Source organism: Gymnoscopelus microlampas, assembly GCF_963454915.1.
Source record: "Gymnoscopelus microlampas genome assembly, chromosome: 23".
NCBI classification, from domain to species: Eukaryota; Metazoa; Chordata; class Actinopteri; order Myctophiformes; family Myctophidae; genus Gymnoscopelus; species Gymnoscopelus microlampas.
The window spans coordinates 36,868,939-36,877,804 of NC_139960.1; positions in this window are offsets into that span (position 1 = coordinate 36,868,939).

The following is an 8,866-nucleotide window of genomic DNA, read 5'->3' on the forward strand; positions in this document are numbered from 1 at the left end:
TTATTACTCCTACAGATTTTGTCCAGACATCACGCGAATCGTTACACATTTTCTCTGTAGTCATGATTATCTCTATAGTCATGTGATCAATCATCTGTCCGATTCTTCATATTCCATCAACATAGCTGGCCCACAATAACCTACCTGACCTGGTGGAGACCTGTGCTCCGAGGAGCACTTTTTCTAGTTATGATATTATATTGTTTTAGACTGATGCTAGGTTCATTGTTTACCTGTGATCCTATAGTTTACTGAGACACTACACTGTCTCTGTATTCTATGATCCTATAGTTTACTGAGAGACTACACTGTCTCTGTATTCTATGATCCTATAGTTTACTGAGACACTACACTGTCTCTGTATTCTATGATCCTATAGTTTACTGAGACACTACACTGTCTCTCTGTATTCTATGATCCTATAGTTTACTGAGACACTACACTGTCTCTGTATTCTATGATCCTATAGTTTACTGAGACACTACACTGTCTCTCTGTAATCTATGATCCTATAGTTTACTGAGACACTACACTGTCTCTCTGTAATCTATGATCCTATAGTTTACTGAGACACTACACTGTCTCTCTACATCATGATTTGTGTGCATGGGGAACTCATTTGAAACAAGCTCTGTGCTTTTATGAGTCTTCCAGTTTAGTAGACCTTGTATTGTGAATTTGTACTTCCATGTACTGTTGTTCTCATGTCTTACTAAATAAAGTACATCAATCAATCAATCTCTGTATTCTATGATCCTATAGTTTACTGAGACACACTGTCTCTCTGTAATCTATGATCCTATAGTTTACTGAGACACTACACTGTCTCTCTGTATTCTATGATCCTATAGTTTACTGAAACACTATACACTGTCTCTCTGTAATCTATGATCCTATAGTTTACTGAGACACTACACTGTCTCTCTGTAATCTATGATCCTATAGTTTACTGAGACACTACACTGTCTCTCTGTGTTCTATGTATGTGTTTACCTTGTTTACTGTAAGTGACTCTGGATATAGAGCGTCTGATAAATGACCTTATTGCAAATTATAATTTGATACGTCTTAGTGTTTATCAAAAATGTTCATGTCAAGGACCCCCAAATTGATACGTATTTAGCCACGGACCCCCATCTGAAAATATTTAGAGCCAGGGACCCCCGTAAGAGAAGAGCTTGCAAAAATGTTCAACAATAGCCGATCTCCAAACTTGCGGTACGAACGCGTTGTGAGCTTGTATTATTAGCTATTTTCCGGTTACATGGCGGCTTTCCGACATGTCGCCTTTCCGACGTTAACGAACCCTATACCTAACCCTCACCCTAACCCTAACCGCACGCGGAAGCCACTAGTCGGAGTGGCGAGATGTCGGCGTGGAAGACGGTTACCCTATTTTCCAATAGCAAGTATAAAATGTCGGTTAATTTGGATAATTTTTGCTGGGGACCCTCAACCCCCTCAAAGACCCCTGAGGGTCCCTCTGGACCCCAGTGTGTAAGAAGCACTGCTCTATAATCAGACTAGATTCACTAAATTAACTCCACTCAAAGAGGGGTCACAAGTTTGTTCTTTTTAAACCAACCTGTGGTTTCTTGTAGTAGTCCTCTCTGCTATACAGTCAGGCTCATGGAATGCAACTAAAACATTCCTGTTGGTACCGTGCCTTTAAGAACAGGACATATTTAATGTACTAGTCATTCATTCATCCTGGCTGGTACCATTTCTTTAAGAACAGGACATATTTAATGTACTAGTCATTCATTCATCCTGGCTGGTACCATTTCCTTAAGAACAGGACATATCTAATGTACTAGTCATTCATTCATCCTGGCTGGTACCATTTCCTTAAGAACAGGACATATCTAATGTACTAGTCATTCATTCATCCTGGCTGGTACCATTTATTTAAGACGATGGTTCTCTCATATTTTTCCATGTCAAGAAATCAAGAAGGTTTTATTCGTCACTAACTATACAAGCACAAGCAGTCAAACGTTGTTGGGACTTGTTCCACGTAACGTAAATAATGTATCAAGAGAAGAAATACTATCATAAACATATATACAGTGAGAAACAAATAAAACGGGGGGCATTAGCTTATCAACATGCAGCAGTTCCAGAAGTGTGCAGGTGATATACATATTTATATAATTCTGCATTGGCTGAGCATCAGCAACATCAAAATGTTTTCATTGGCACTGGCGCCATCTACTGGCTGTGATGGTGGATTCCAGTGTCTGCTTCACCTATTTGTACCCGTGTGCCTTCTTCAAGTGAATGATCTTTGTTTAAAGGTTTCTGGAGGCCTCAGTGTCTTGCTAATCTTTAATGTCCAATGTACGTAGAATGCAACCTCACGTGTCAATTATATATTTTTGAACTTTGCTGTTTTGCTGCTATACTTATGCCCTTGAAAGAAATATATGCCCTGAGGCCACAGTGGCCTTGATGTCCCGCCCACACTGCCCCAATTAATATCACCATTTTCTCCTCTGACCTCTTTCCTGTCAACATGGTTTTAGATACCAGTGTCTTTTGTCGAGATTCTGAATTATTATTCCCCTTGACTCTCCATCCGTATCTTCAAATGAGTCCATTGACTATGATTAGTCAACTTTTGACTCAGGAGTTTCTACAAATAGTGTAAATTTGTAAATATACCAAGAAATTATTTTGTGAAATAAACAGCTTTTTAATTTATATATAGGCTATGTCTTTTTCTGTATTTATTTCACTGGAAGTTATACCATGTATTAAAAATGAAATACTCCCAAACCCTCAAGTTAAAATATGTATTTCTTAAAATAATTTTATTTGGTGGCTTTGCTGCCCTGGCATTTGGTCTTTGAACCCTCAAAAAATGGACAACCCCAAAGACAAAATGACCATGCCCCTAAAATTATGACATTTCAGGACTGGCGTGCATCTTCAAACTCCATTTGAACTATTAACTGAAAACACTTGTCTAACCCAGTCAGGTTAGTATCAGGCTAGTGTAACAGCTGTTACACTATGCTGTTGAGTGCAGTAGTTTGTATAATTATACAAAAATGTGTCACTACAATGTTACTGCCTGTCTGATTAGGTCTGTAACTGCCCCTCGGCCTTGTATTTATGGGTAATGATGAGACAGTAGTTTCATACTGATGCTGTTTTATTCTCTCCGTAGCACCGTGAAAACTATTGAAAAAAGATGACACAAAATATACATGAATGTCAAGTCTAAAATAACACAAAATACAATAGTCAATACACAAACAGTTGACCCAAATGACACGAAAGTTATCCAAATAAGCATGAAATTGACAATAAACAAATAATATACATCTTGAATGGGTCAAATATGCAGTCTTAGGACAATAACACATCAGTGGGCATGAAAATAACCTTTGTATACAAAACTTATGCCTTATGTAGACTTAAGACACAAGACTGTTGCATTCATCATGCAAGGCATTAAAGTTGTTACAGGAAAGCAACAAAAAACGATCTTTTTACCAGGAAATAAACATACACTCTTGACACACTATGAAATGTTCATCTCACAAACCTCAATCCGCCTTCCAAGCGGTGTTAAACATGAAATAGAACTTATTATTTATTTATATAACTCTGACAAAAGTTCGTTTTGAACTGGCTGTCGCTATCTTGGATTAATAAAACCTCTCGCGAGATTCCCAGTCCCACAACGTGACTATATAGTGACTGAATGTACAGAGAAAATGGGGAAACACTGCCACTCAGTGGACCTTTTTGTGAACCACACACATAAAACAGTCTAAAAAACGTAGCAACAAAACCACACACCATGGCATCACAAAGGTAAATAAACAGCTATTAAATCAATGAAGATGAACAACTGTAACTGTATAGCACATATCGAAAACCCTTTGGTTGGTGGTCATTTACAAGGTCTACACTACAGAGTTAGGGCCCTGGCCTATATTATTAGGCATTTCTTATTTTATTTTGAAAAACATTTTAAGATAGTGAGGATAGCCGATCTACAAGCTCACAACGTGTCCTTAACCCCTCCTCCCTCTGATCCAGTATGAACTTCACCAGCAACCTGTAATGGTTAACTTTCATCTATAGACAGAGGTGTTTAAGAATTAGAATCTCTAGTGATTCATATATACAGTGCCGGGTACTTCATATACTGTTGTGTTGGACTCCCAGTTAACTAAGAAGTTATATTGAGTTAATAATACCTTTCTTGTTTGTTTAATATTCTTTGTGTAGGAGTTGAAGTGCCAAAAGTGTTCTCTGGATGATGCCTTTCTTTTGTTCATGTCAGGTATGTTCATGTACTTCATTTCACATTATGTGTAAAGTGTTACAGTATCTATGTACAGTGGAACAATAACATGTAATATTGTGAAATGTTATCTCTTGTCTGATTTCCTCTACAGAGAGGAATGGAAGCAGCATAAATATGAATCTCTAAAGAAACATATTTATTTCATTCATATCAGAGACAGAGAACAGATATCAGCTTCAAAGAGACCCTGGACCAGCAAGCAGCACAAGTCTTCACCTGTTACGCTATGTTTGAGAATAAACTGACAATATGGCGTCTACAAGTCAGTCAGCTATCAATACAATACAATACATCAAGAACCCCAGAACACACCTGGTGGGAAGATTACAGAATAGTTCTGTTATTGTGGACAATCTGTAGCAGAGGAGGAGGTCGGTATGATAAATAATAATAATAATAGTAATAATAATAATAATAATAATAAGTGTAATAATAATAATAATAATAATAATAATAATAATACAATTATTATTACCTACTAAATGTATGTGTAACATAAATAAAAGAGTTAGGGAAACAAGAGCTCATCATATTATCTGCAATTTGAATATTACACTTTTAGAAAAATCAGTAAAATGAAGTTATATACTGTACAGTCAAACTGAAGGATTTTGGGGGTAATTTATTCTGAAGGTATGTTTTCCTTTGCGCAATGCATTGTGGGTTAGTAGAATCCTTCTGCAGGAACCTGAGATCCGCCATTACTGCTACAACACACAGCTGTTCTAACTTATAGTTATAGTTAGTAAAACATATTCGGATATTTTGCTTGCTTCGTTTGTGTTTTGGACTGGAAGTGGAACCACATTTCTTACCCGAAAAAGATGTCTGTGGTAAGTTTGTGTTAATGTTAAATAATAACGTAAATGCGCATATAGTATCTATTAGCTCCCTGCTAACGTTAGCCTCCCTTAAAGTCGCCAGACTCATCACAAAGCCTTCTTCCCCCTCAAATATTCGGTTCCATTGCAGTTCTAAGTAGTCAATAGGTTTTGTTGACGTGTGTGTGTATGTGTGTGTGTGTGTGTGTGTGTGTGTGTGTGTGTGTGTGTGTGTGTGTGTGTGTGTGTGTGTGTGTGTGTTATTGTGTTAACACTCGGAACAATAACGTTAGCTCACGAGCACCGTTGCCAGATTCTGTGAGAGAAACAAGCAACCAGGTCTATAGGAAAACAAGCCTAAAAGAATCTATACATCATCAGCTATTTGAAAATAGCAGATTGACCAGCTCTCACAATGTGTGATGATGTGAGCTTGTAGATCTGCTATTTCTAAATAAAATCTTGGGGGGAAATTATGATAAGCAGACCTGGCACAGGGTTAGGGTTTTCATCACATGTTGTACAAGTTGAAAGGTTTAGTTGTGTGTGTTAGTGTGTGTCATCAGATTAACTTTTGTTTGCTGGGCAGTGTGGTTTGTAAAATGAGTGGCTGAACAATGTGTTTGTATTTGCCAGGCGAAGGATAGATGGAATCAAAGTCAGTAATGGAATCAGATTCCCAATCAAATCATACTCTTATTAGAATAATAGTCTTATCAACATGTGGCATGTGATATCTGTGGATTAACTGACTGAATTCCTGTGAATGCGTCATCACGGACATGTTTATTGTTAATATTATTATCATATTATTATTGTTACTATTATTCAATAGCCTTGCTGTTTATATGTTACAAACACACCCAGACACAACAGGAGAAGACACACTTAGAACTGTACTGTGTCTGTACTGTTGAATTATTGTTTGCAGCAGTGAATATGCAGGCTCTTTAAAGGTGATGTTGTTTCAAGATGCCTTTGTGGTGGCTAAGCAAAAGCACAAAGTATTAACTAGTCATTCCTACTACTGTACATACCACTAGCTATTCCACATTGGTGGAATTGTGATGCTGTGGTTTTGTGCAGTAGTAGCTGCCTAATTTCAGGACACCGTCATAAGACATATAATATTTGACCAATTTATACACAGCGCCAGGATGAATAAGATGAGAGGCACTGTTGCATGCATTTATATTTGTACACACTCTGAGCAATGATCATGTTTTACTGTGTACAGTACACAGTAAAACGTGTATCTGTTTGTTTGTAAATCTACCTGTCTTAGAGCTGTCATATGAATGATATGTTTGTAGTTGGTTAGCAGTAGTGGATAGTAACTATATAAGTACATTTACTCAAGTACTGCATTTTAGGTATTTTTTTTACTGTACTTGAATGCAATACTGTACTTCTACTCCACACCTCAGAGGCAAATATTGAACTTTTTACTCCACTACTATTATTTGTAGATGTAGTTAATTACAAACAAACAAACATGCATGTTTACCTCTTTGGTAAGCTAGACCCATAGCATGTTAGGTCCTTGTATACAGTGTGTTATGTATACAGTGTGTATATATATATACACAGTAATATGTTTATAATCCAATTCCTTGACTCAGTGGCACACGTTTTCCACAAATAGATATAAATATAAATGTATGCATTTGTGTTTTCCTGTATGCATTGACAGGAGTGGTGGAGCACTAGCTTCATGTCCATTCATCAAAGGGTTGCCCATCATTGGTGTTGAAAGATGATGACCTTAAAGATGTAAGGAAGTGTGAGGAAGGCACTTTTTTTCTTGGAACCTCTTGCAACAAGAGCTTAAACTAAATACCCTAGCATCTACTAGCCATTTTAGGAATTTATATAATAACCGTGCATTACCTGTATGCAGCTGTTTTAACTGATTGCTGTTAACATGCAACTGTTTTAACTGTTTGTTGTCAACATTTTGTTTTTCTTGTTGTTCCTATGTTATTTATATGTGTGTGTAATCTCGGCATAGGAGAAATGGTGAAATAAATTGGGACAGTGCAGGCGGGGCATCAAGGCTAATGTGGCCACAGTGAAGAGCATGTCACTTTTTGAGGGTCACACGGCCAAACTAAGGGACAGCGATGGCCATGGCCACTGTGAAATTCTTTCCCTGGTTAAATAAATACTGTATATATGAACATGCTTCTTGGTTATAATCAAACAAGTAATCGATAGAATAACGCCTAAGAAAATAATAGTTACAGCCCTAATGGTATGCTGTCTCCCTCTGTAGTCAATCGTCCACAACCTGTTTGTGTTGAGGGGCTGCAACAAGGCAGACGCAGGGAAGAAGGTGGACACACAGAAAGAGGTGGTGGTCTCTATGCTACTGAGACTGATTCAGTACCACCAGGTACACACACACACACACACACACACACACACACACACTTTCTACCACCACCGTCATCATCTCCATAGTCATACTGGGAATTGTTTTCACCCTAGTCCTGCAGCAGTGTCACAAAGAGAATGAGGACAAGTGGAAGAGACTATCCAGACAGATAGCTGATGTTATACTGCCCATGATTGCCAAGCAGCAGGTGATGGCATGTATATGATATTTTAATGATGCGAGACTGTGATTCTTGCATGCCATGGAGTTTTCATGGTTTTATGTCATGCGATACCCATTCATTTCTAATTTAAAATGATGGTTCCCCCTGCCGTTTCTGTATTTCTCATTACACATGGAGATATTGCGTAGAATTAATGTTGTTCCTGTTCTTGACGGCTTCCTGTAAGAAAATGTGTGTTGCATCTCCACAGATGCACCTAGATTCTCCTGAAGCATTGGGAGTTTTAAACACTCTGTTCGAGACCGTGGCCCCCTCCTCTCTCAGGCCTGTTGACATGCTGCTCAAGAGTATGTTCACTACCTCCGGCCACCATGGTGAGAGACACACACACACTTGGTCCGTTTCTACAAAAAAACGTTGGGTCTCTATTACATGGGTTAGGGTAAACGTGAACATTTTGCCAAAAAGCTGAAAAGTCTGTCTTCACCAGTTATCTGTGGCGACTGTCCCGCTGTGGGTGTCGGGCATCCTGGCCGTGCTCTGGGTTCCTATTTCCCAGTCCACGAGGACAACGTCCTGTCCCGGGTCCACAAGCTGTCTCCCCTCACCTCCTCTCCTGCCACACCATGCACGGCCTGCGTCAGCAGAACCCCTCCCCCCTGGAGCCTCCCCCGGCTACCCTCGGCAACCAGGAGACCAATGGTGAGACACCACGTGCCCCGCCTGAGGAGACATTCGCCAGGTGAGTGCTGCTGGTGGTGGTGTTTATATGAGCACTCAGGTTATCTACCTTACAATTTGAATCCACTGTCGAATGCTTGCCGGAGTGTATGTTTGCCGGAGTGTAAGTTCCATCACTGTTGCCAGATTGCGCGCAAGCAACGTGCAACCAGCATGATGCAAAAACACCGCCCTGTTAAAGAAGACCCTGCAGTGTCTGGAAGGCATCCATCTCAGTCAGTCTGGCTCTCTGTTGATGTTATATGTGGACAAGCTACTCTGTACTCCCTTTAGGGTGCTGGCACACATGGTGGACACACTGGCCTGTCACAGGGTGGAGATGCTGTTGGCTGAAACACTACAGGTTTGTTTACTTTCATATTTATACAGTAAATACAGCTGTAAGAGTATATCTGTGTTAAACTGATTCTGTGTTCTGT